The sequence below is a fragment of the Pelodiscus sinensis genome, chromosome 31, assembly GCF_052426305.1.
Source record: "Pelodiscus sinensis isolate ZL-2025 chromosome 31, ASM5242630v1, whole genome shotgun sequence".
Taxonomy (NCBI): Eukaryota; Metazoa; Chordata; order Testudines; family Trionychidae; genus Pelodiscus; species Pelodiscus sinensis.
In genome coordinates, this window is record NC_143082.1 from 2307202 (window position 1) to 2331320 (window position 24119).

Here is a 24119-nt window from a genome sequence, read left to right on the forward strand (position 1 = left end):
TGAGTCCAGTTCCCTGCCCTCACGGCAGGACCAAGCACAGTCTGTATCATCCCTGATAGATGTCTGTAGCCCAAATTGCAGAGTTTATTTCGAGCTACACGTGCAGTGTAGACACACCCTTTTAAGTGTCTGTGCAGCACCCGGCACAATGGGGCCAGCAAGAGACCTAATGGAAAACGTGTATTTGGAATAATCTGTCTCCTGTGAACTGAGCTGATCTAGCTGTGGTCTCATCCCAAAGATTATTGGGGTATTTTGTGCATGTGGAACGTTTCTTCAGCCACCTTCAACTTATGCCTCCCAATAAAAGTTTTCGAACGCTCTTTTTTCCAGCTGGAAAGAAAGGATCACCGCGTTTTTGCTCATGTCTATGTTATACATAGCTGCATGTAAAGTACATGGAAAGCATTGCAAATTTGGCTGTCAGCAGTATTCATACCAGTGCACTTAGCACTGTAGAAGACAACAAAAAGCCTCATGACCAAACCACCGTTGACCTCAGTAGTGCCGGGTTGGATCTTACTGTCCAGATGGTCCGAACCGCAAAAGACTTCGAGATTCTACCCCACGCACTGCAGGAGACGTGGATGTGCAGGCCAGACAGGACCACGCTGTTCCTCTGGTTTGTCTTTCCGAACATGGGTTGTAGGCATTCACCCGGTAGCCTTGCGAAACGGTGTGATGTTAGTGTAGCCCCAACAGGCGGAACCGAGCCCGGGACCCCTGGAGCTTCATGCATGAGCCTCTGCTGCATGAGCTAAAAGCCAGCTGGCCGTAGCTAAGGCTGTAGAGGAAACTCATTCCACTCACGGGCAGCGCCCCACACCCAGTAGGTATGTGGGTTACATAAGCTTGTGTCCAAATCTGAGTGTAGCCAGGACGTTGTAGTCTGAACGGGTGAAGCTGGTCGCGGTGAAATGGAGGCTCCCCCTCTGCTGCCCAGCTAGCACGAGTGAAGCCAGCGACTGTCCCGTCTACACCAGGCTGGAACCCTACGGGGTGGGCACCTTGTTTTCCAGTGTAGACACGCCCACTGATGCTTGGTGACCCTGATAACATGCGGGGGGCCGTACAGCCGCGGTGTCAGTCCTGCCTGGAGGAGGACACAGAAGGACCTAGTGTGGCCAAGCCACTAGAACGTGACTGAAAGACTCAATGTGCTGGCGAGAGAGGCCCAAGAGCATCCGAGTGGCCAGGCGGGCTCAGACCAAAGGTCCATCTCGCCCAGAGTCCTGTCTGCCCAAGTGGCCAGTGCCAGGTGCCCCAGAGGGAGTGAACAGACCAGGGAACCATCCTGTGATCCCTCCCCTGTCTCCCATTCCCAGCCTCTGACAGACAGAGGCCAGGGACACCCTCCCTGCCCAGCCTGGCTAATAGCCGTTGGCAGGCTTGCCTAGTGGGGAGTGTATTAGCCAGCTCCCTGGGTTCGATGCCCCGCTGAGCTAGCTGCTCCCAAGTGACTGGGGTGAATCACTAACCCTCCGTCTGCACCTCAGTTCCCCATCTGTAAGAGGAAGGGAGTAGCCCTGCCCTCCCTCGTGGGGGGTTGTCGGCTGTGCAGCATTAAGGACTATGCCCCTTTCACACCCTGTGGGGCTCAGATACTGTGGGATAGGGGCCCGCTCCCTACGTGCGAGAGAGAATGCACCTCCTCTGGCCCGGGGCGGCCTGCCTGTTAAAGGGCCCATCTCTCCACTGTGAACTCTGCCGGACTTGTCTCTGGGGGGGCCTTTGTCTCCTGGAAGTTAAAGAGCCGTCTGGGATCTGAGCTCCTCAGGCTGCGCTTGATCAAGCCGCCCCTCCGCTTTCACACAGGGCAAAATTCAGCCCCGCGGAGGGGTGCAGCCCCGGGCCGAGACGTCCCGTTGGAGAGAGCCAGCTCGGATGCTCCGCTTAGAGCTGGAGGTGCTCTACCAAAGCCAGGGGCGTGACTCCAGATCTCCACCGGGGTAACGGTGATCCGGCTCGGCTCTTTTTTCTGGGGTATTTCTGGAAGCCACGCAGATGGGCGTTCAAAATGTGTCCGCGGACATGAGGTCTGGGACCCCTTCGGCCTCGACAGAGGGGTTGAGCGGTGCTTCGGCCTCATGCTGGCGGATTTTTCCCATCGAATGGGACCTCCCTCTGGAAATAGCCCCCTGGAGATCGGTGGGATCGCTGGCAGCAGTGGGCACCACGCCCCGCGGTTAGCGCTTGCAAAATCGGCCTTAAAAGCCGGCCGCGGAGAAGGCAGGATGTGCCGGGAAGCCCAGAGGAGGAATCACACAAACTATTTTTGTTGTTTTACTAATGACTCACTTATTGTGAGCAATGCAGGAGAAATGAGTCTTTAGCAGGGATTTTCATAGGGCTTAAAATACACAGCCTGACGAGGGAGAACCTGCCTCCCCCGCTTGTCTCCAGAGGGGGGGCTGTTTTCTGGGCCAAACTCTTAGCGTGCAGATCAGTGTTACGCTGGTTGGGGATCTGACCCCATGGATTCCCGTGCAGGGATGATGTTTTATCTTCACCTGGGCAAATGGACTTCAAAAGCAGGCTGGCAGTTTCCACCAGCAAGGGACCTGGGGCCATGTGTACAAGGCCGGGGCTAACGGGCCTCAAAAGGAGGCGGCCTGGAGAGCTTTCCCAGGGGTTAGATTAGATGGACAGGCCTGCGGGCAGGATCTCGGCTGGGGTGCCTAGCTAGACAGGCGTGCCTCAGGATTTGCTCTTAACCTCTTTCGTAATACGGTTGATGCTTGACATTTAGGCATCTTTGCAAGGTAGGGGCGCGGTGCCCCTCACAGAGGGTGTGGGCATGAGGGGGGGAAAGGAACCAAAACAGAGGGAAGAAAACCCCCAATAAGAAGGATGAGAGAATTTTTTAAACAAGGCCCGAGACCATTTGAAGCAGAATTCAAACCATTTCCAACAGCAGTGGAACAAAGGAACGTAAGAACGGCCAGATGGGGCCGTACCCATCCTGGCTAATAGCCATCGATGGACATGTCCTCCATGAATTTATCTAGTTCTCTTTTGGACCCTATTAAAGTCCTGGCCTTCACAACATCCTCTGGCAAGGAGTTCCACAGGTTGACTGTGCATTGTATGAAGAAATATTGCCTTTTGTTAGTTTTAAACCTGCTGTCTATTCATTTCATTTGGTGACCCCTAGTTCTTGTGTTATGGGAGCAAACATACAATCTTTCCTGATGTACTTTCTCTGCCCCAGTCATGATGTTATAGACCTCTATCATAGCCCCCCTTAGTCGTCTCTTTTCCAAGCTGAAAAGTCCCAGTCTTTTTCATCTCTCTTAAAATGGCAGCTGTTCCAAACCCCTCCTCATTTTTATTGCCCTTTGCTGAACTTTTTCCAATGCCAAGGTACCATTTTTGAGATGAGGAGACCACACGTGCATGCAGTATTCAAGCTGCGGGCGTCCCATGGTTTTATATAGAGGCAATCAGATATTCGCTGTCTTATTCACTCTCCCTTTTTAAACGATTCCTAATATTCTGTTTGATTTTTTGACGGCCACTGCACACGGAGCGGCTGTTTTCAGAGAACTCCCCACAGTGACTCCAAGATCTCTCTGGAGTTGTAACAGCTAAGTCAGTCTCCATCATTTCATACATACAGTTGGGATTATGTTTTCTAACGTGCGCTACGTCGCACTTATTCAACTTTGAATTTCACCTGCTATTTTTTTGCCCAGTCACCTAGTTTTGTGAAATCCTTTTGAAGCTCCTCACAGTTTGCTTTGGACTTAACGATCTCGAGCAAGTTTGTATCATCTGCAAATTTTGCCACCTCCCTGTTCGCCCCTTTCTCCAGATCATTTATGAATATGTTGAACAGGATTGGTCCTACTATGGACCCCTGGGGAACACACTATCTCCACTGGATCCCCCTTATCCACATGCGTGTTGACCCCCTCAAAGAACTCTAGCAGATTAATGAGGCAGGATTTCCCTTCACAGAAACCATGTTGACTTTTCCCCAACTAATTATGTTCATCCATGTGTCTGACAATTCTGTTCCTGTTGCAACTAATTTTCCTGGCACTGATGTTAGACTTACTGGTCTGTAATTGCCAGGATCACTGCTAGAGCCCTTTTAAGAAATTGGCATCACATTAGTTATCGTCCAGTCACTTGGTACAGCAGCTGATGCAAAGGACAGGTTACAAACCACAGTTAGTGGTGCCGCAGTTTCACTTCTGGTCCTTGTGACTTGTTACTGTTCAGTTTATCAATTTGTTCCAAAACTTCTCTAACAGCACATCAGGGTGGGACGGTGCCTCCGATCTGTCGCGTAAAAAGAACGGCTGAGGTGCGGGAATCTCCCTCCCTGAGGAGAGGATGGCATGGGGTGACACTTTCAAAAGCGCCCAAGTGACTTAGGAGCCTATGTCCTGTTTTCAGACGTGACTAAAGGCCAGATCGCAAAGATATTTAGGTGCCTACAGGTACAGCTGGGTGCCCGGGGGGGGGGGGGGTCTCAAATGCAGGCTAGGCAGGTAGCTCCCATTGAAGTCATGCCCTGTACAAACCTTGTGAGAATTAACGTTGCCAACTAGGGGGCCTGATCCGGGCTCCGTGCCCTTTGAGGCATCTCAGGCTCAGGCCTCTGTGGAGGAGCACACCACTGGCTTCCCCAGGAAACCTCCACGGAGACTGGAAATCCCAGGGATTAGCTCTGGATGCGGCTTCACCCAGGCCCCCCCGAGCTGCCGCGGCCCTTCCAACTCTGCCAGCTGAGAAACTAATTAGCACTCACTCGATTTTTTCCTGCAAAGCCCCATTTCTTTCCGACCCCTCCAAAGTGACACACAATGGACATCTTTGAGAGGCAACGGCGCTCGCCAGCCAACCGTTCGGGTTTCCACTGCGGGCTGCCAGCCTGCCTCGCGCCCGACAATGGAAAGTCCACACGGTTTGCAAAATGGATGCAGACGTCGGGGCTATATATAGTCCCGGCTCTCCCTCCCGTAACTTCCATCTCCCTTTCCTGCAGGTCCCCCTCTTAGAACCCGCCACCTAATCCTCCCATCACCTCCATCTCCCCTCCTGGAACCCCCAGATCCACCCACCCTCCTGCTGGTAAGAAAAGAATCTAATGCATTCACTTTTTAAAATATGGAGTTATTGGTCAGTGGGGGGGAGGCAGTATCACCTCCCACCCATCATGGTCCTACAGTGGTAGGGACACAGCCAATGTTCCCTCACATTTTTCCACTTATATGCAGAATAAATTTCTGTGCACCAAGGCATGTGCAGATGTGCACCACCAGGAGAAACACCTGCTGTGGGCACTGTGGGTGCCTTGCTAATCAGCTGGGTGGCGTCTGAATCTCTCCTGGGTGACCACCCACGCGCTCAGTTTACAGGGAACATTGGACACAACCCCATTTTCTGGGTGTCCCTAAACGTCTGACTACCAGATGCTGGGACTGGACCACAGGGAACGGATCGCTAGGTAAATAGCCCTGTTTTATTCATTCGCTCGGAAGCGTCTGCCTCCAGCCACTGTCTGGAGACAGGATACGGGTCTAGGTGGATCATTGGTGTGACCCAGTCTGGCCAGTCTTATGTTCTTGGGGAAGATGAAGAGCGAGGGTGCAGTTGTGGGCGTGTTCTGGTGACAGTGTGAGAGTAGGTGTGATTGTGCATCGATGTCTCACTCACTGGCTGAGCGTGACTTTCCTTGCACGGATGTGCGACTGAGCTTGTCAGACCTTTCAAGCTGAGGTATCTAAAATGTCTCCCCAATGACTCTGGGTGCTGTTCACGCCTTGAAATGCTTTGCAGACTCCTCAGCACCGTGCAAGATCAAGCCCATAATAAGGTGCCTACCTGTGGATTTTGGAGCAGAGATTGGCCGGTGTGTTGAGGGAAGGAGCGTGTGCGTTGGGGGTGTTGGGAAGAGCGAGCCAACCCCAAACGTTCAGAAGTCAGGGTTCAAAAATCACAAGGTTGGCTTAAAAATTGTGAGTTTTGTTTGGAATAATAAAAGTCCCTTTCTCCACCCTGCCCCTTGCTGTCCCAGTCCCCATCGCTAGCTCCTTGCTGCCCCCTGGGGACATTCTACAGTATAACTGTCCTTCGAACCTGACCCCTCCCTTTCCATTTTATGAGAAGCGATACCATTCCAGGCACATCCCAGTGTCCTGGCACAACCAAACCCTGACCTTGCTTTAAGTTAAGAGGAGAAGAAGCATCATAGCAAATGTGGTGGTCCCAGCTCTTACCAGTCAGGAGGAGTTCTCGAACAAACTGACTCACAGATGGATGGACAGACAGACAGGCGCACATTTCTAAAATATACAATAAAATTTCCAAGTGACACCAGTGTCCCCCATTCGTACACCATCATAAAAAAGTGGCGGATCAATGTTTTGGGAAAAAGAAACCCTGGAAAATATAAAGAAGAGGGAGGGGAGATTGGAAGAAAGAATTTCCTCAAACTAAAATATCCCTGTACACTTTAGAGAAAACATCTCCACCTCTTCTCCGTGGAATAAGGGCGTGGAAGCATGTGTTTGCTTGGAGCGTCTGGCACTTTCGCTGGAAACAATTCTGGGGCGTGTAACACCTGCTATCTGGGCCCTTTCTCTCCGCCGCATCATTTCTCCTAGCCTTAGGCCTTCCCTTTGCAATGCAGTTTGCGGCTGGCCTCTGGGGAACATTGCTCAGCGTAGTTACTGGATCGAAGGAGAGAGACTTTGTTGGGGTCACCTAGTCCCGTATAACAGGGGCCGTGTAGCGCTTCCCTGTTTGAACTAGAGCCGCGGCTTTGGGAAAATAGCCCATCTTGATTAAAACGACTAGCAATGGAGAAGCCACACAACCCTTGGTGGCGTGGGCCTGTGGCTAATTACCCTCACGCTGCACTTTGCCCCCCTTTCTCCTCCGGATGGTTTAGTTCCAACTTCCAGCCACTGGCTCTTGTTAGACGTTTTCTGCCCGGCTGAAGAGCTGGTTGGCTGAGTTTTGTTGCCCAGTTTTGCTGACCTGAGCTCAGCTCACCTGCGAGCCTTCTCTTCCTTAAGCTTGTTGGGTACCTGAAGTCGTCATCGCGGGAGCAGGGGAGCCGTTGTTCTGGGATCTAACTCCAGTCCTCCAAGCCCGGGTGTGTTTTGGGCCAGACCCTGCACCCGAGCGCGACCGGAGCCCCACCAAAGTGGGAGTGCCATGGTGCTGACGCGCCTGCAGAAGGAGTTTCCAGCTGCCTGACGGTCTTTCCTCGCAGCCCTGAGAACAGCCAGACAAGGAGCAGGGCACGTGCTTTTCAAGCTAGGGCCTCAGCCGGCACTCCCGGCTTATCCAACACCCCAATGAAGGCACAGAACCCTAGGATGGGCAGAGATCTCGGGGGTCATGGAGTCCAGCCCCCTGCCCAAAGCAGGACCAACCCGACTCCATCATCCCAGCTTGGTCCAGCCGGGACTTCAGCACCTCTAGGGATGGAGACTCTACCACCTCCCTCGGGAACTCAGCCCAGTGCCTCCCCACCCGCCTAAGGAACTAGTCTTTCCTAATGTCCCCCACTGCAATGTGAGACCATCGCTCCTCGTTCTGCCATCTGCCACCCCTGGGAACAGCCTCTCGCCAGCCTCTTTGGAACCCCGTCAGGGAGCTGAAGGCGGCTCTCAAATCCTCCCTCCCTCTGCTCTCCTGCAGACGAACTCACATAGACTGAGAGATGGGATGAGTTGAGCTTCATGTTGACTATAAATCTACGCGGGCTCCTGTAAGTGGATGGGCGGAGCTTATTCTGAAGGCGGAGCTAGGAAGAAAACAGCCACTCTCCCTCCCACCCCGCCTTTGCCCCGGCGTAGAGGGGGCGCGACTGCCGACTCATTCACCCCGTTGTAAAGGGGTCCCTTCCAAGTGAACAGAGGGGCACTGGCGGCAGGGGGGTGAATCAGGCCTGCTGGAAACCGGCCCCTCCTCTCACAGGCGTCTTCCACCAAGGTTCCTCTGCCGACTGTAATGGGGCTACTCCTGCTTTACACCAGAGGAGATTCTGGCCCCAGAAGCCTGGTCTGCCTTTCTGAGCTCTCCTACGGCAGGGGAGGGAAATCACAGTGTGTGGGGGGCAGATCACATCGCCCCCTCCCCCGCTGTTTCCTACCTCTGCCAGGCCTTCCCCATGGCCCCCCTGCCTCCCAGACACCCCCGCCTCTCCAAGCCTCCGCTTTATGGCCCGATGGCATTTTTACCCGAGCTGCTGTCAGGAGGGAGTCTCGTTTGATTCCCAGCAAAGAGGGGGACGTCGATTCCTTCCCCCTCCCCGCCCCCCAGCTCCTCGCTTGAGTCTGGGTGGGAAGGAGGGCTCCAAGGAGGGGTCAGGAAAAGGCCCACAGGAGAGTTTTGTACCTTAGGGGGCAGGGTCCCGGGCCGGGGGAACGTAACGCCACACAGCCCTTTTCTCAGACAGGGGCGCCCGAAAGCCATTCCTGCCCAGCGGGTGGGCGTCTGGCGGCCCTGGCATGAGCTGAGCTTGTCAGGGCTCAGCTCCTTCCTACTGGGAAGGCCCTCCAGGTCGCCGACCCTGCCCGCACGTCGGCTGCCAAGCCACCTCCTGCTCCTTGGCCGAGTCAGCAGGAGGCAGAGAACCACACGGAGGGGGCAATTGCAGTGGGGCCCGGCAGCGGAGGCGGCCCAAGCCCGGGCCCCCTTGAATCACCACCGCTCTTAAGGCTGGGGGGGGCAGCACCGCGGTCCGCATGGCACTGAGGACTGACAGCCCTTGGCCCCACCCCTTCTGCGCAAGGCTCCGCCCCTTCTGAGGGTGTGGAGTGGGGCCCTCCACGCCTTGCCCCCGGGCCCGCGTCGGCCCCGTTTCAGAGAACTGAGCCAGCCACCAGCCGCCCGGCTCATCTCCACAAGCGGAAACTTGTTCGGCTCTTCCCCGGCCTCCGCTGTTCTGCAGACACGACAGGCCAGGGCCGGAGTCCCCACGGGCGCATAACGACCCCCCCCGGCGTGAGGGGGCCCTTCGCTCCAGCTGGTGGCCGTGGGCCTCTCTCCACAGGGCCCCATCCCCGGCTGGTGTAATTCTGGAGCCACTCCAGCCCCGGAGGGTCCGTCCATCCCGCTCCACAGGCCCCTTTCACAACCAGCTTCCCTCCGCGCCTGCGCTGTGCCGGGAGGGGAGCTGAGGAACATTGCGTGTGAGCTCAGAGGGCGCCCGAGCCCTCCAGGCGCCACCAGCCCACATGGCGCCCAGAGCCAGCGCGCTCCCTCCTCGCCGGCTTGTCACGGCCAGGCCAGGCTAGCGCTTGGCCGGGAACAGCCCGGCGCCGCGGGAAGCCAGGCCGATAATTCCCACGGTGGTTCGTCGCCCTTCGGCCGGTGCCCCGACATGCTGCTGAGGGGGTCACTGGCGATCTCCCCTTCATCTGCTCCCCACATACTTCAGCTCACAGGGGTCCCCCGTCAGGGCGCCCCCACAGGGCAAGGGGCATGGAAATAGCCCCCGGAGAATCCCACCCTTCGTCGGGGGCCCATGGTTAACGCTCCCCGGTGAGGAGCCGATCCGGGGGGGGCCGGGTTGTGCTGTACTCAGGCTTTTCTCTGGCCCCAAAGGGGGGGGGGGGGCGCAGCGTGTCATGTACCTTCATGTACCTGAGCACCTGCAGGGACGGCGGCTCGCGGCTCCCATTGGCTGTGGTTCCTTGTTCCCAGCCAATGGGAGCTGTGGGAAGTGGCGTGGGCCAGGCGACCGCTTCCCGCGGCTCCCATTGGCTGGGAAGGGTGAATGCAGGCCAATGGGAGCCGCGAGCCGCCGTCCCTGCAGGTGCTCAGGTACATAAAGCGCCTGGCGGCCTGCCCGGGGCTAACTCTGTCGACCGGGGTCCAGCCCCGGGCCAGGTGCTCCCTAGATTCCAGGGAGCGTGACGGAAGCTGAGACCCGCCCTCGCCCACGTCCCTGGCCCACGGAGGGCAGCGAGTCCCTGAGAACCGGGCTGGTGCCCAGGCCAAGTCTCAGCCCAGCGCGTGCTGGGCCCGGCCTCGGAGCGGGGCTGCCCGTGAAGGGAACCTTTGGCCTCCCTCGGCCTGGCGCGCCGGCGGGTTGGCCTCGCGGGCGGGGCAGCTGCTTTAACCAGCCCTTGCTCTGTCCCTGCCATGAGCCTGAGCCGACCGGCCGTGCAAATGGGCAGCCAGCCTCCGCCCCAGTCCTACCCCCCCGCATACCCCCGAGACGCTGGCCTACCCCATTCACCCCAGCCTGCGGGCGGCCCCACGGCCACTGGCTTCTCCCGGCCCTCGGAGTGAGAGGGACGCCTGCCCCCGCAGTGCTGACGGCGCGGGGGGGCCCAGTGCAGGCAGCAGGGCCCTGGGGCCGCGCACCACTCGCTTTGTGCGTCAGGAAAAGCCCAGGGCAACAATAACAAGTGGCCAGGCTTTTTCCACCGGAAACAGCCCTATTGTGTGCAGCAAGGAGGGGCACCTGGGCACACCCGGGCCTGCCACCTTCTCCAGGGACGGGCCTGGACTGGCCTGTCAGAGACGAGGGCCAGGCAGGCTGGGAACACACAGTGATGGGGGGTCTATTTGCGCCCCGTCTCTGGTTCTCCCTTCACCCTCCCTCAGTTCTCCCAGACTCCATCCCTGGATTCCCCTGGGCTCATCCCTTGCCACCCCAGCCCTCTACGTCCCCCCAACGTCTTCCCCTTGGCTCCCCTTCCTGTATCCCCAGCCCCCCTCCTTCTGTGCTGCCCCGCTCCCGCTTCACCCCGCCCCCCACTCTCCTTCCTTCCCTTGCCCCTCCAGCTCCGCCTCTGGACCCCCCTCTGCCATTCCCTGGCGCTCTCCCCCCACTGCCCCACTCTGACCCCAGCCCCGCCCCAAGCACCCCACGGCCCTTTCCCCCCTCGCCTAGTCCCCCTTTACCTCCTCTCACCCCTGCCCACCACCCCCCCCCCCCCCGCTGCCTGGGGGAGCCATGGAAACCTGACTGGGTGCCCAGAGCTACCTGCTGGGGTGGGCCAGTCCCACCCCTGTGACTCAAAGGGAGGTGCCCGCTAGGCCTCCCTGCCCATCCCTTGTAGCTAAGGCTGGGCCCATTCCCAGCCCAAGGAACGTAATTAGGCAGCTACCACCAGGCGCCAAGACGGCAACCGTCCCCCCTCGGGGAGCGGGGAGAGAGGGAGGCCCAGGGAGCCTGGCCTGGCGCAGCGCTGAAGGGAACGTTGCTTGGCATGGGGCAAGAGGCGCTGCCCTGGCGCCGCGCCGGGTCTGTCCCCGGAGAGCGGGTTCCTCTCACACCTCACGGGGAGACCCCCCTCCGGGGCATCCGCCATTCCCCGTTCACCCAGCCCCCTCTGGCGCGCCGCATGGCGGCTGATTGACAGCCACAGCAGCCCGGCCTGCCGCTCCCTTGCCCAGGACTGAAGTGCAGCCCCCTCTGGGGTGGAACATGGCAGCTGCTTAGCACAGGCAGCCTGCCCCTCTCTGGGGGGGGGAGGGCAAAGAATAGCCCTGCCCGCCAGTCGCAGCCACGGGGCCTGGGCGGACACGAGGGCCAACACGCAATAGTCACAAATAGCCAGGCCATGGGCCATTCGGTTCTGGACTGGGTGCAAGGGGAGAACCTCCCCTACTGGGCCCCTGCCCTGCTCCCTGCACCCCCTGCTGGACCCCCGCCTTGCTCCCTGCACCCCCTGCTGAGCCCCCGCCTTGCTCCCTGCACCCCCTGCTGGGCCCCTGCCCTGCTCCCTGCACCCCCTGCTAGGCCCCCACCCTGCTCCCTGCACCCCCTGCTAGGCCCCCACCCTGCAGCACAGCACCCCCTGCTGGGCCCCACCCTGCTCCCTGCAGCACAGCGCCCCCTGCTGGGCCCCCGCCCTGCTCCCTGCACCCCCTGCTGGACCCCCACCTTGCTCCCTGCACCCCTGCTGAGCCCCCGCCCTGCTCCCTGCACCCCCTGCTGGACCCCCGCCTTGCTCCCTGCACCCCCTGCTGGGCCCCCACCCTGCAGCACAGCACCCCCTGCTGGGCCCCACCCTGCTCCCTGCAGCACAGCGCCCCCTGCTGGGCCCCCGCCCTGCTCCCTGCACCCCCTGCTAGGCCCCCACCCTGCAGCACAGCACCCCCTGCTGGACCCCCGCCCTGCTCCCTGCACCCCCTGCTGGGCCCCCGCCTTGCTCCCTGCACCTCCTGCTGGGCCCCTGCCCTGCTCCCTGCACCCCCTGCTAGGCCCCCACCCTGCAGCACAGCACCCCCTGCTGGACCCCCGCCCTGCTCCCTGCACCCCCTGCTGGGCCCCTGCCCTGCTCCCTGCACCCCCTGCTAGGCCCCCACCCTGCAGCACAGCACCCCCTGCTGGGCCCCCACCCTGCAGCACAGCACCCCCTGCTGGGCCCCCACCCTGCTCCCAGCGCCCCCTGCTGGGCCCCCACCCTGCTCCCAGCGCCCCCTGCTGAGTCCCCACCCTGCAGCACAGCACCCCCTGCTGGGCCCCCACCCTGCTCCCTGCAGCACAGCGCCCCCTCCTGAGCCCTCGCCCTGCTCCCAGCGCCCCCTGCTGAGTCCCCACCCTGATCCTTGCTGCCCAGCACCACGCTAGGCCTTTGGGGTCAGCGCTGGCAGAGGGGAGCCCCCACCCAGCAGTGTCTCTGAGGGATGCAGGGCGTGGGGGGCAGGCCCCCTTGGCTGGGGAGGGGCCCCGGTGGCCTGGCAGTGGGCGGAGGTGTGGGGAGGAGGCTGGCGGGGCGCTTTCTGCCTGGGGCGAGCCAGCCAGGCCGCGTGTGGAGGGATCTGAGTATCAAAGCGCCTTTGTGTAGCTGGAGTGGGAATCCTGTCGCCGGGGACCCCACCCAGCCGGTGACTCACTGGCACATTGCTGGGGCCTGACTCACCGCCAGGCGGACCTCCCTTCCCCCTGCCCTCCCACGCCGGGGGGGGGGGGGGGGGAGCGGTGCCAGCCGCTGCGGGAGCAGGTGTTCTTGCCAGTACACACACTCCGAGAAGGGATTTAACCCCTTCGGGGTCGCAGGCCAACCCGGGGCTGCAGGAGCCCGTCCGGCCCAGCAGAACCCAGCCTCTGCCCCAGGCTCTTCCGCATGATGAGTCACTGGTGCCGCTCGCGTTCTCTCCCACGGGTTCATCAGCTGCCTCCTCCGGACGCCTCGCGCCCTCCTTCTTCTCCGCCGAACTTCTGGCTTCGAGTCGGGTGCCCTGCTTGCCCCTGCCCCTACTCATGTGGGGCCTCGTATCCCCTGGGGCAGGAGGCAGCATCAGGGGGACCTTGGGTAGGTCCCATCTTCCTTACCTCAACCCCCCTCGTCCCCCTGCCCGTGGTATTTTATAGGGGAAAAGCAGTAGGGACCCGTGTTCCCTGTAAGCCGAGCGCTTGGGCGGCCACCAGGAGAGATCCAAGTGCCACCCAGCTGATTAGCAGAGCGCCCGCCGGCAGCGGCCTGTGTTTCTACTGGGGGTGCACATCCGCACCTGCCTCGGTGCACAGGACAAAATTTGTTCTGCACATGGATGGAAAAAATGAGAGGGAACGTTGATGGGGACCCCCCAATGTAGCCAAGTGACTCCCCACACCAGCCATGGAAAAGACATGGGGGGTGGCGCCTCTCGGCTGCATTTAGCACCGGCCGCAGGGGGTCAGACGAGCGGAGCCGAGGGGGCTCCGCTTGAGAAGAGGGTGGCTGGACATAGCGGGGTGCTGCTACCGCAGAGGCGAAGCGGGTTGAGCTCCGTGGTCGGATCCAGCACACGAGGGGGCAGAGATATGGGATTAGATGCAGCACCCGTCCGATGCAGTGCAGCCGGGAGGTGGGAATCCAGCCTGAGACAGGCTCACTAGCCTGCCTTGTGCTGCAGAGAGGCACCGACACTCCTGACCGAATCTCCCACCATCCCGGCTCCTTCCTAGCGACGTTTTACGTTCTCTCCAGCTCCACTGGGCAGGGGGCGGCCGCGTAGGACCGGAGCTCGGCGGCTCAGGGCCGGGCGTGGGGCCTGGCACAGCCGAGCGCCTTTGCAAAGAAGGTGCCCCTTTGTGCTGACTGGCTGCTCCGGCCGTGCCGAGGCATGTTGGCTCTCACGTGTCGGGAGCGCGCGGCAGCGTTATATAGCCAGGGCGCTCCCCGAGAAAGCCACACGCACGCCCGGGCTCCAAATACCAGGCGTCTCCTGAAATGCCGGGCAGGGCTGGGAGTTCAGTGCCCCGGGGGAGCGTCGCGGGGATCCCTGTGGGATCAGAACATGGGGCTATCACGTAGCTTTGGGAGGAGGCTGGAAAACCCCTTCCTCGAGGACCCCCATTTGGCTCCACCCCAGGCCTCCGTGCGCGGGGTGATCCAAGCCAGAAAGGGGATTTTCGAGCACGACAGTGATTGGGCAGCCCTGGAATCTCTGCCACGAGGGGGCCCAGGCGAAAGCCCAAGGGATCAGTGAGTCCACTCGATTCCCCCCAATCGACAGGTTCCTTTTTCCCTTCTGTTCGTAATTCTGGGTGCCTTGGTGCCGGGGGGGTCAGAGCAAGCAGCAGCTGGGAGTCAAGGAGGTGGGCATGGGCAGTGTTCCCTGTAAGCTGAGCGCCATGTTTCTCGCGGTGGTGCACATCCACACATGCCTGGGTGCGTGGAACAAAATGCATTCCGCACATGGCTGGAGAAATGAGAGGGAGCACCGAGTGGGGAAGCCAAAGGAGGAAGCTCAGCCGGGGTGGGGCTACGGCCTAGATGGGTGACAGGAGGAGGCGCGTGATTTGGGCACGGCCGACACCCAGCCGTTTGGCCCGGTCTTCAGCGGCCCCGTTCCAGCCCTGGGCCTGCGGCGTGAGCGCCACGCTGGGGAAGGCTGCGCTGAGCAGTTTGCATTGGCGCAGCTTTCGCGCAGGGCGGGGCCGCACGGGTGCAAATGGCAGCTTCGCCTGTTTGCACAGGGTGGGGCGAGGGGAGCGCCCCCGGGCAGGCGAGGTCTTGTCTCCCAACCCTGCCTATGTGGCGTTTTCTCAGCTCCCGGGACCTGGCCGGGGCTTTGAGGCTCCATCCAACCCAGGAGCCCGGCTGAGCGCGGCACACCTGCCAACGGCCGGCCCAGCGCGGGAGACAGATGCTTGGGGAAGAGCAGGTCAGGGCGCGTCCGCAGCAGTGCTCAGACATGCCGAATGCACCAGGGCTTCCATCTGTCCCCGAGGGAACCCCTGGGATCAGGCCTGGCGTGTCGGTGCCGAACGAATCAGCCGGGTGCAACTAGGAGCACTTGGCGATTTCACTGGAAGTAGGATGCCAGCCCGGACCCTTTGGGGCACTTCAGGGACCCCTGGGATGTACTGGAGCAGCCCCGGACCTGCAATCCAATTCAGCAGCCCGGGCTGTCCGGGGTAACCAGACTCGGGAGCCAGGCTGTTCTGAAACGAGCCCCCTAATGAAAACAGGCACACGCAGCAAACGGCTCATGCCCAGGGACAGGGAACACTGCATGAGCTAGCAGGGAGTCTTCCCGGGCTGCCGTCTGGCTGCCGGCCAGCCCGCGACGGTTCTGGTCCGGGTGACTCATACTGCCATGACTCACCCCCCCGCCCGCCCTTTCGGAGCATTAACAAACACTGCGTCGCCCAGCAACCGCCATCCGAACGGAGCGCGGTTCCGCTCCCCGCCCCCCCGGAGCACCACAGCCAGGCTCCCAGGCGGAGGCCAGGCCCCGCGCTACTTCCAGGAAGCTGGGGGCAGGGAGCAAGGCAGCACTCTGCCTTCAGATGTGGTCAGGCTTGGGCTGAAATCCCACGGCCTCAGCCCTCCTCCCGTTGCGCCGTACGGCAAGGGGGCAGGGCTTTCGGCCCGTCCGCAGCCATGGGACTGTCGCCCGGCCACCCAGCGGGAGCCAGGAACCCCGCTAGTAGCTTGGGCGGTGCTCCCCAGCCCCAGAGTCGGCCGCTTTTGGGGGGAAACTGAGGCCCGGGCTGTGGGTGGGCAGGGTGATTTCTCCACGCTCACTCTCTCCCTGGCAGAGCTAGGAATAAAGTACAGGAGTCCGCTCCCAATTAGCCTCCCCCCAGCCCTGTTCTAACCACTAGACCTCAGGCCTCTCCCAGAGTTGGAGAGAGAACCCAGGAGGTTCCCAGCTCCCCCCCACTCTAACTGCTAGAGCCACACCCCTCTGGCGGCTGGAACGACGGAACCCTGCTCCCTAGCCCCCTGCTCTGACCCACTCCCTTCCCCGAACTGGGAACAAAACAGCCTGGTCCTGTTCCGTAATTATAAAATCACCCGCCCCTGCCAAATTCGGTACCAGAGATGATTAGTGGTGTCGACGTTATGGCTGTGGCCAGAGCAGGGCTCCATTGTGCCAGGCACTGCCCTGGCCCAAAGAGCTCACAGCCAGAGCGAAAAGGACGGGAGGGGAAACTGAGGCCCGGAGCAAGGTCACCCAGCAGGTCAGAGACAGGGCTGGAAATAGAATCCAGGTGTCTGGAGCTCCGGCCCAGGATGCTAGCCACCAGGGCACACTGCCCGTGCAGCGGGAGGGATGACAGGCAGGGCGGGGCGGGGGTTCCTGGAGCGAGCGAGGGAGACAGCGACGTGACGTGTTGGGCCAGGCAGCTCCCTGCTCGCTGCCCTCCCCGCTGCTGGCCAAGGCCGCATGGCCGCTCTGCTCGGGAATGGCTTTCCCTTTTCCCGCGGCCCAGGCCCGGCTCCTCCTGGGAGACTCCTTTTTTAGAACCCTCCCTCTGGCCGGCGGCAGGAAGCCAGCGTCGGCCGGGGCGCGGGGCCGTGTGGCCGTGGAAACACAATTCCTTCCAGAGAACAAAGCGCGCGTCCGAAGGAAGGAAGGAAGGAAGCAGGCGGAGAGGAGAACGGTGCGGGAGAGGAAAGGGAAATCCCACCTCTCCTCGCCGCTCCCGCTCTCCTTCCCAGCCCCGGGCCTGGCTCCCGCCTCTCTCCGGGCCTTCGCTTTCCCCCGGCTGCTCCCCAGCTCTTCCCTGCCCTCCGGCCTCCCCCCCTGCGCCCGCCTCTCTCCTGGCCTCCCCTTTCCCCCGGCTGCTCCCCAGCTCTTCCCTGCCCTCCGGCCTCCCCCCCTGCGCCTGCCTCTCTCCGGGCCTTCGCTTTCCCCCGGCTGCTCCCCAGCTCTTCCCTGCCCTCCGGCCTCCCCACCCTGCGCCCACCTCTCTCCGGGCCTCCCCTTTCCCCCGGCTGCTCCCCAGCTCTTCCCAGCCCTCCGGCCTCCCCCCCTGCGCCCGCCTCTCTCCGGGCCTCCCCTTTCCCCCGGCTGCTCCCCAGCTCTTCCCTGCCCTCCGGCCTCGCCACCCTGCGCCCGCCTCTCTCCGGGCCTCCCCTTTCCCCCGGCTGCTCCCCAGCTCTTCCCTGCCCTCCGGCCTCCCCCCCTGCGCCCGCCTCTCTCCGGGCCTCCCCTTTCCCCCGGCTGCTCCCCAGCTCTTCCCTGCCCTCCGGCCTCCCCCCCTGCGCCTGCCTCTCTCCGGGCCTCCCCTTTCCCCCGGCTGCTCCCCAGCTCTTCCCTGCCCTCCGGCCTCCCCCCCTGCACCCGCCTCTCTCCGGGCCTCCCCTTTCCCCCGGCTGCTCCCCAGCTCTTCCCTGCCCTCCAGCCTCCCCACCCTGCGCCCGCCTCTCCTGCCTTGCTGTGTAGCCAGCCCTTGTGGGGCGTTTGTCCATCATGGGCCGAGCCCCCGTGCTGCACCAAACCCCAAGCTGTTCCCTGCCACAGCGTGGAGCAGCCTGAGGCTGTGCCCAAGAGTGGGGACTGGGGGGGGAGAACACCCCAAGCCCTTCGTCCCTCGGCATGCCCCTGGCCGGTGGAGGGGCAGGACGCGGTTCCTGCAGGAGGGCAGGAATCCGGGAAGATTTGCTCCCCTCTCTGTATCCTAGGGTCCTTCCTGGGGCCTGGTGTAAACAAGAGCAGCCTCAGGGCTGCTGTAATGCACGGCCTGCCTCTGTGGGCCCTGGCGTGACACGCCCCAGGGGAACTGCTCACCGCCTCGCCTGCCCGCCCAGCCTGGCACTTCTCCGCGTGAGGAGCTGCGCAGCCGAGTCTCTCCCGCCCCGGCACCCAAAGGCCAGGCTCTTCCCAGGGGCAGGGGCCTTTCCCTTTGTCCCTGCTGCACAGCCGGTTGGAACACACACACCCGGCCCCCGGCCGCCTCCGAACCGCAGTGCCAGGCCCTGTGCCCACTCGGGTAGTCGCTGTTCACAGGCCTTTCACCTGGGCTTCCCCCCAGCCCTCCCTGCTAGCCTGCGGCTTCCTTGGTTTTTCCCGCGGACGCCAAGCGCTGGGATAATACGGCAGCGGCTTGGAAAGAGAAGCGTAACGTCGGCGACCCGACCCGATTCCAGCCCTGCTGCGGGCCAGCTGCTAACAGCTCTCTTAGCGCCCCCCTCCCGCCCCGGGCCTGCCGCTACCAGCTCACTTAGCGCCCCCCCCCCACCCCGGGCCTGCTGCTAACAGCTCACTTAGCGCCCCCCCCCACCCCGGGCCTGCTGCTAACAGCTCACTTAGCGCCCCCCCCCCGCCCCGGGCCTGCCGCTAACAGCTCTCTTAGCGCCCCCCTCCCACTCCGGGCCTGCCGCTAACAGCTCTCTTAGCGCCCCCCTCCCGCCCCGGGCCTGCCGCTAACAGCTCTCTTAGCGCCCCCCCCCCCCCGCCCTGGGCCTGCCGCTACCAGCTCACTTAGCGCCCCCCCCCCCCGCCCCGGGCCTGCCGCTAACAGCTCTCTTAGCGCCCCCCTCCCGCTCCGGGCCTGCCGCTTCTCCGCTGTCCGTTCCACCCGCCTGCTCTTCTCCCACCCTTCCCTCCCGCTCCACAGCCTGGCCATACACGATGTGGCCTTTACACGTAACCGTCCGGCACACCAACGAAACAGCCGCCCCAAGTCCCTCGCCTCGGGCAGTCGGACCACTGGGCTCTCCACCGGCTCCCAGCTGCGACCATATTAATAATCCCGCCCGGACGCTCCGCGGCACCGAGGAACGCAGCGTCCTTCCGCCCGGCCCTTCGCTGTGGCTCTTCTTGCGAAACGGCCCCCGGGCGGCGCGCGAGAAGGTGCCCCATTCCGTCACCGGGCACAGCCGCTCTGCTCTCTCCCCGCCGGCTCACGGGTGGGTGGGAACCGGCAGGCGGCGTTCGCCTGGGACCGGCCCCAACATGCGCCGGGAATCAAAAGGTCTTCCCCAAATTCACCCAGAGGCAGCCTAGGCGCGTCAGGCAATTTTCCGGGCCTTGCCACGGGATTATAAAACCCGTCCCTGGGTCCCAAGCTCGCGCTTCGCCTCCCTCACGCCAGGCCTCGGGAGCTCGCCTTGATCCGTAGAGATGATGCTAATGGCAACAATCACCTTGCACGGACTTTCACAGCAGCCCCTTCCGTGCCAAGGGTCACAATACACATTGCACGCTGCACGGGGGTGGGGGCACCGGGGGGGCTGTTGGGCCGAGCAGGGCAAGGCCACGGAGCGACTCCGTAAAAGTGCATGTGCGAGGGCTGGGCCGAGGCTTGGAGCCCAGAGCCTGCTCCTTACGCTTGTGCCTGGCCAAGGGGTTTGTGCATGAATCCCCTAGGACGCCAACTCGTAGAGAAATGTGCAGCCAGCCCTTCCGGGCTAGAATGGCCGTCTCTGCCCGCCAGACCCCTTCCCCCGGCGTCCCGAAGGGCGCTCTCGTCGCAGGGCGGAGCACGGATTGCCGAGAGCCGAACGCTTTTGTCAGACTTGCGCGTCTCCAGCGCGGCCGTCTGCTCGCAGCCGGGTTACCCGGCCTCGCTCGGGTCCGGCACTCGATTCACTGTCGCTTTTGGGGAAATAAAATGAAATTGTCCAGGCGTCAGTGAGCCCACGGCTCCAGGGCGGGGCTGGGGAGGGGGGGTGAAGGGTGCAGGCCGCCCTGGGGAGAAAGGACACCCCCCGCCCTCACTCGGCGCAGCAGGTTGGGGCCAGGTGGGACGCGCCTCTCCGTGGCTGCTGCAGCTCCAGCGGGCACAACCGGGGTGGGGTGCATGTTCCCCTGCTGGGGAAGGTACAGGTTCATCTGCCCCCTAAGCCCCCCGGCCAGAGTGAGGAATGCAGCCAGCTGGGCACCTTCCCCTCGCCCCCTGCGAAGGGGGGCAGCCAGCGATGTCCCCGTACGAATGGGAGGGCGAGCGTTAGCCCCTCCCACCCCGCTCTCCCGACAGGGCGCATGGGAGTGGGAGGTTTGGGGCTGGGGCATTCCGGACAGGGGCGGTGGGCGCCCCCCCAGCCATGCCCCTCCACCTGCCTGTTAGGTTTTCTGAGACCCAATCCCATTCCAGGCACGGCCGCTGCCCTGGCCCAGCCAAACCCAGCCCTTTCTTTAAGTGCGGGGAATTGGGGGTCCTAGCTCCTCCCGTGTCGGAGGAGTTCTCGGACGGACAGACGCACAGACAGACGCTCTCAGCTAGGAACTAGATGTACCGCAAGACGCCGGAGCAAAACTGGTTGGCACATACACACACACGCCCCGCAACACCCGGCTTCGCGCGCACGCACACACACACACACACACACACACACCCCACAACACCCAGCTGCGCGCGCACACACACACCCACACACACACACCACAACACCCGGCTGCGCGCACACACACACACCCACACACACACACCACAACACCCGGCTGCGCGCACGCACACACACACACACACACACACACACCACAACACCCGGCTGCGCGCACACACACACACCCACACACACACACCACAACACCCGGCTGCGCGCACGCACACACACACACACACACACACACACACACACACCGCAACACCCGGCTGCGCGCGCGCACACACACACACACACACACACACCCCACAACACCCAGCTGCGCGCGCACACACACACCCACACACACACACCACAACACCCGGCTGCGCGCACACACACACACACCCCGCAACACCCGGTTGTGCGCGTGCGCACGCACACCCCGCAACACCAAGCTGCGCACACACATGCACACACACTCTGCAACACCCGGCTGCGTGCACGCACACACACACATGGCAACACCCGGCTGCGCGTGCGCACACACACCCCGCAACACCCGGCTGCGCGCACGCACACACACGCCCCGCAACACCTGGCTGTGCATGCACACACGCACACACCGCAACACCTGGCTGCGCACGCACGCACACACACACACACACACACACACACACACACCGCAACACCCAGCTGCTCTCTCTCCACCTGGGCACTATGTGCACGTTCCACACAACCAACCAAGCAGCGCGCGTCACGCCAGCGTTTCAGTCGAAGGCCGATGGCAACGCGTGAGCGCCGGGCTGGGGGTGGGGAGGAGGGCGTGTGCACAGCCCTCCGGGCAGAGGAGCGGTTCCAACCACCCTCCGCCCTGCTGAAACCTTACAGTGCGCAAACGGACGCCCCCCCCCCACGGCCTGGTGCCCTGTGTGGGGCCCTCGCTGCTCAGAGGCAGGAAGCTGTATTGGGCCGGGGGGCTGCCGGCCTGCAGGGAAACCAGTCGGGGGTTGCCCACGAGGGAGCAGCAAGGAAAAAGACACCAAACCCCGCACTGGCATGGAAGAGAACGCCCCTCCCTCCTTCCCCTCCCACCCCAGAGCCTGGGGGGCCCGGGCTCCAGCCCCACGAGGGAATGGTGCAGGGGGGGGGGGACTGGAGCACTAGTGCTGGCTCCCCAGTGCTGGGGGGGGCCTTGAGCGCCAAATCCGCCCCCGGGCCTTAGGTTCCCCACCCCGGCTGCAGGCTTTACCCGTGGATCCTCGGCGTGTCTCTCCGGGAGCCACGCTGATCGATACCATCGGGGGGGCTGGGCTCGCTGCCCCCCCCCCCCGAGTGGCTGATTTCCACCCTGGGGGATCTGGCCCACGGGCCCGGCTGGGGTGGCTGTGGTGTCCCTGCCAGCGAGGGTCACTCCGGGCGCCACGTGGGGCTGGAGGTGAGGCCGGGGCACGGCGAGGGCTGAGTCCAGAAGGCTTTGATAGCGCCGCCGGCTTATCACCTCCGCCGTCGGGTGGTGGCTTCCTCGGCGCCCGCGGGGCCAAGGTTCTCCGGTGAGATGCAGCCTCGTGTATCTTTCCCTCTCCTGCCAGATCCCCTCCTCCCCCACGCCTTGCCAGAGCTAGCAATGGAAGCCAGGTGTCCCGACTCTCCCCCACTCTAACCACTAGACACCACTCCCCTCCCAGCAGCAGCAATGAGTACCCAGGAATCCTGACTCAGCATCCCCCCTGCTACGCCCAGCTTCCCTCCCGGAGCTGCAGAGAGAGCCCAGGAGGTCTGACGTCTAGGCCCGGGCTTCAGCCACAAAACCATCTTTCCTCTCTGTGCAAGTGATGACCGGGAACCAGGAGTTCCCTGTTTCTCCCGAGCACTGTTCCCTGTAAACTGAGTGCTTAGGAGAGATTCAGCTGATTGGCCGAGAGCCCACAGCTGGCAGCATGCGTTTCTATGAGTGGTGCACATCCACACACGCCTTAGTTTGATTAAAATTATTCCGCACGTGGGTGGAAAAATTCGAGGGAACATGCCCCCCCCCCAATCCTGCTGTGTTCACATCTCTTGACAGCTGCCCCCCAGGAGCTCAGGGGAGATTGGAGGTGCTGTCGAGCTCACGTCCGTGACATAGGCCGCAAATTGGCCTGCCTGGTACGATGAACTGGCTGCTACCAACCCTGGTCAATCCCTGTTTCGGGGCCTTTGCTTTGCTGCGGTATGGCTAGATATGGAGACAGGGAGTTGTGTGGAGCTGGGGGGGGATAGAAAGAGGGGGATGTGCTTGACTGGTGATAAAAACATACGGTAGAAGTGGTTGGAATATTTCAATCCATATTTTTATTTGAAAAAACGTCTCGTTTCCAGTCCCCAAACTGTCCAGCTTTGTTCGGAGGAGTCTGGTTTTTCAGCCTGGCTTTTTGTTTTCAAGGTGTTTTTCCCCTTTTCGCTTCCTCTCCCATCTCTGGTCCCTTTTTCCCTCCCCTCCTGCCTCTTCCGCCAGGCGACACACGTGTCCCATCTCTGCCACTTGGCTCGGGCAGGCGCCTGGGGCTGATCTGACACTGCAGCCTGGCGAGGACCGAGAGGCAAACATGTCAGGCTGCACTTTGGCGCCAAATAATCGGATCCTCTCGAGTGCCGGGTAAAAAACCTGGCGAGGGCCCTTAGAACCTGCAGCGCGTCGGAGAGAGGCCAGTACCTGACGAACAGGATTTCAAGGCCCCCCCCAAGACAAAGGCTTTGAAGTGAGTTACTTCAATGAGCCGCAGAACTTTGCTAATTACAGCAGCGCCTCGTTAATTTCTCTTGGGATTAAAGGCTGGCTGCACAGGCAACATATTATTATTGTTATGAGAGAGGTAGCTCCGGAGCTCCCTGCTCAGTCAGTAGTCCCAGAATTACTCACCAGGATACAGTCTGGCATCGCACTGGTGGAGCAAAGCGAAGTCTGGCCGGCTTGGGTCGATCGTCTAGTGGAGAGAGCGCTGGAGAGGGGGGAAGCAGACCCGGGTTTTATCCCCCCCTGCTAGGGGACCTTCAGCACATCCCCGTGCCTCAGTTTCCCCTTGTGTAAAATGTGGCCAGTGATCCCGACCTCCTTTGGAAAGGGCTTTGCGAGCTGCTGCGGGCCGGGGCTTGAGGCGAACAAGGGGGAGTTATTTTAAGATCTGTGCGGGCGCACGTCATCCTACTATCGGCGGGTGACACCTCGCAATCTCATGTATTCAGCCCCTCAACGAGACAGGGCTGTTTCTCCATTGTACCAATGGGGAAACTGAGGCACGAGAGGCTAAGTGATTTGCCCAAGGCCGCACAGGAAGATGGTCACAACACAGGGACTCGCTCCCGGAGCCCCCTCAGTCCCATAGATACCTGTGCTAGAAGGGGAGGAGGGCTTATCTACCCCCAAAAGTAATTTTGGGTGCTTGTAATCAGGTGGCCTCATGGATAACGCCCTGGATGGGGCTTTAGCAGCACTGGGGTCTATTCCCAGCTTTGCCACACGCCTGCTGGAGACACTCGGACAAGTCCCTCCCCTCGTGCCATGCTGCCTCCCCCCCGTGGCTACAGGCCTGCTTTGAGATCCTTGGCTGAAACACCCTAATGAGAGCCTGGGAGTATTCTGCCGCGAGTCCACATGGGTGGTTTATTCAGTGTATTACGGCA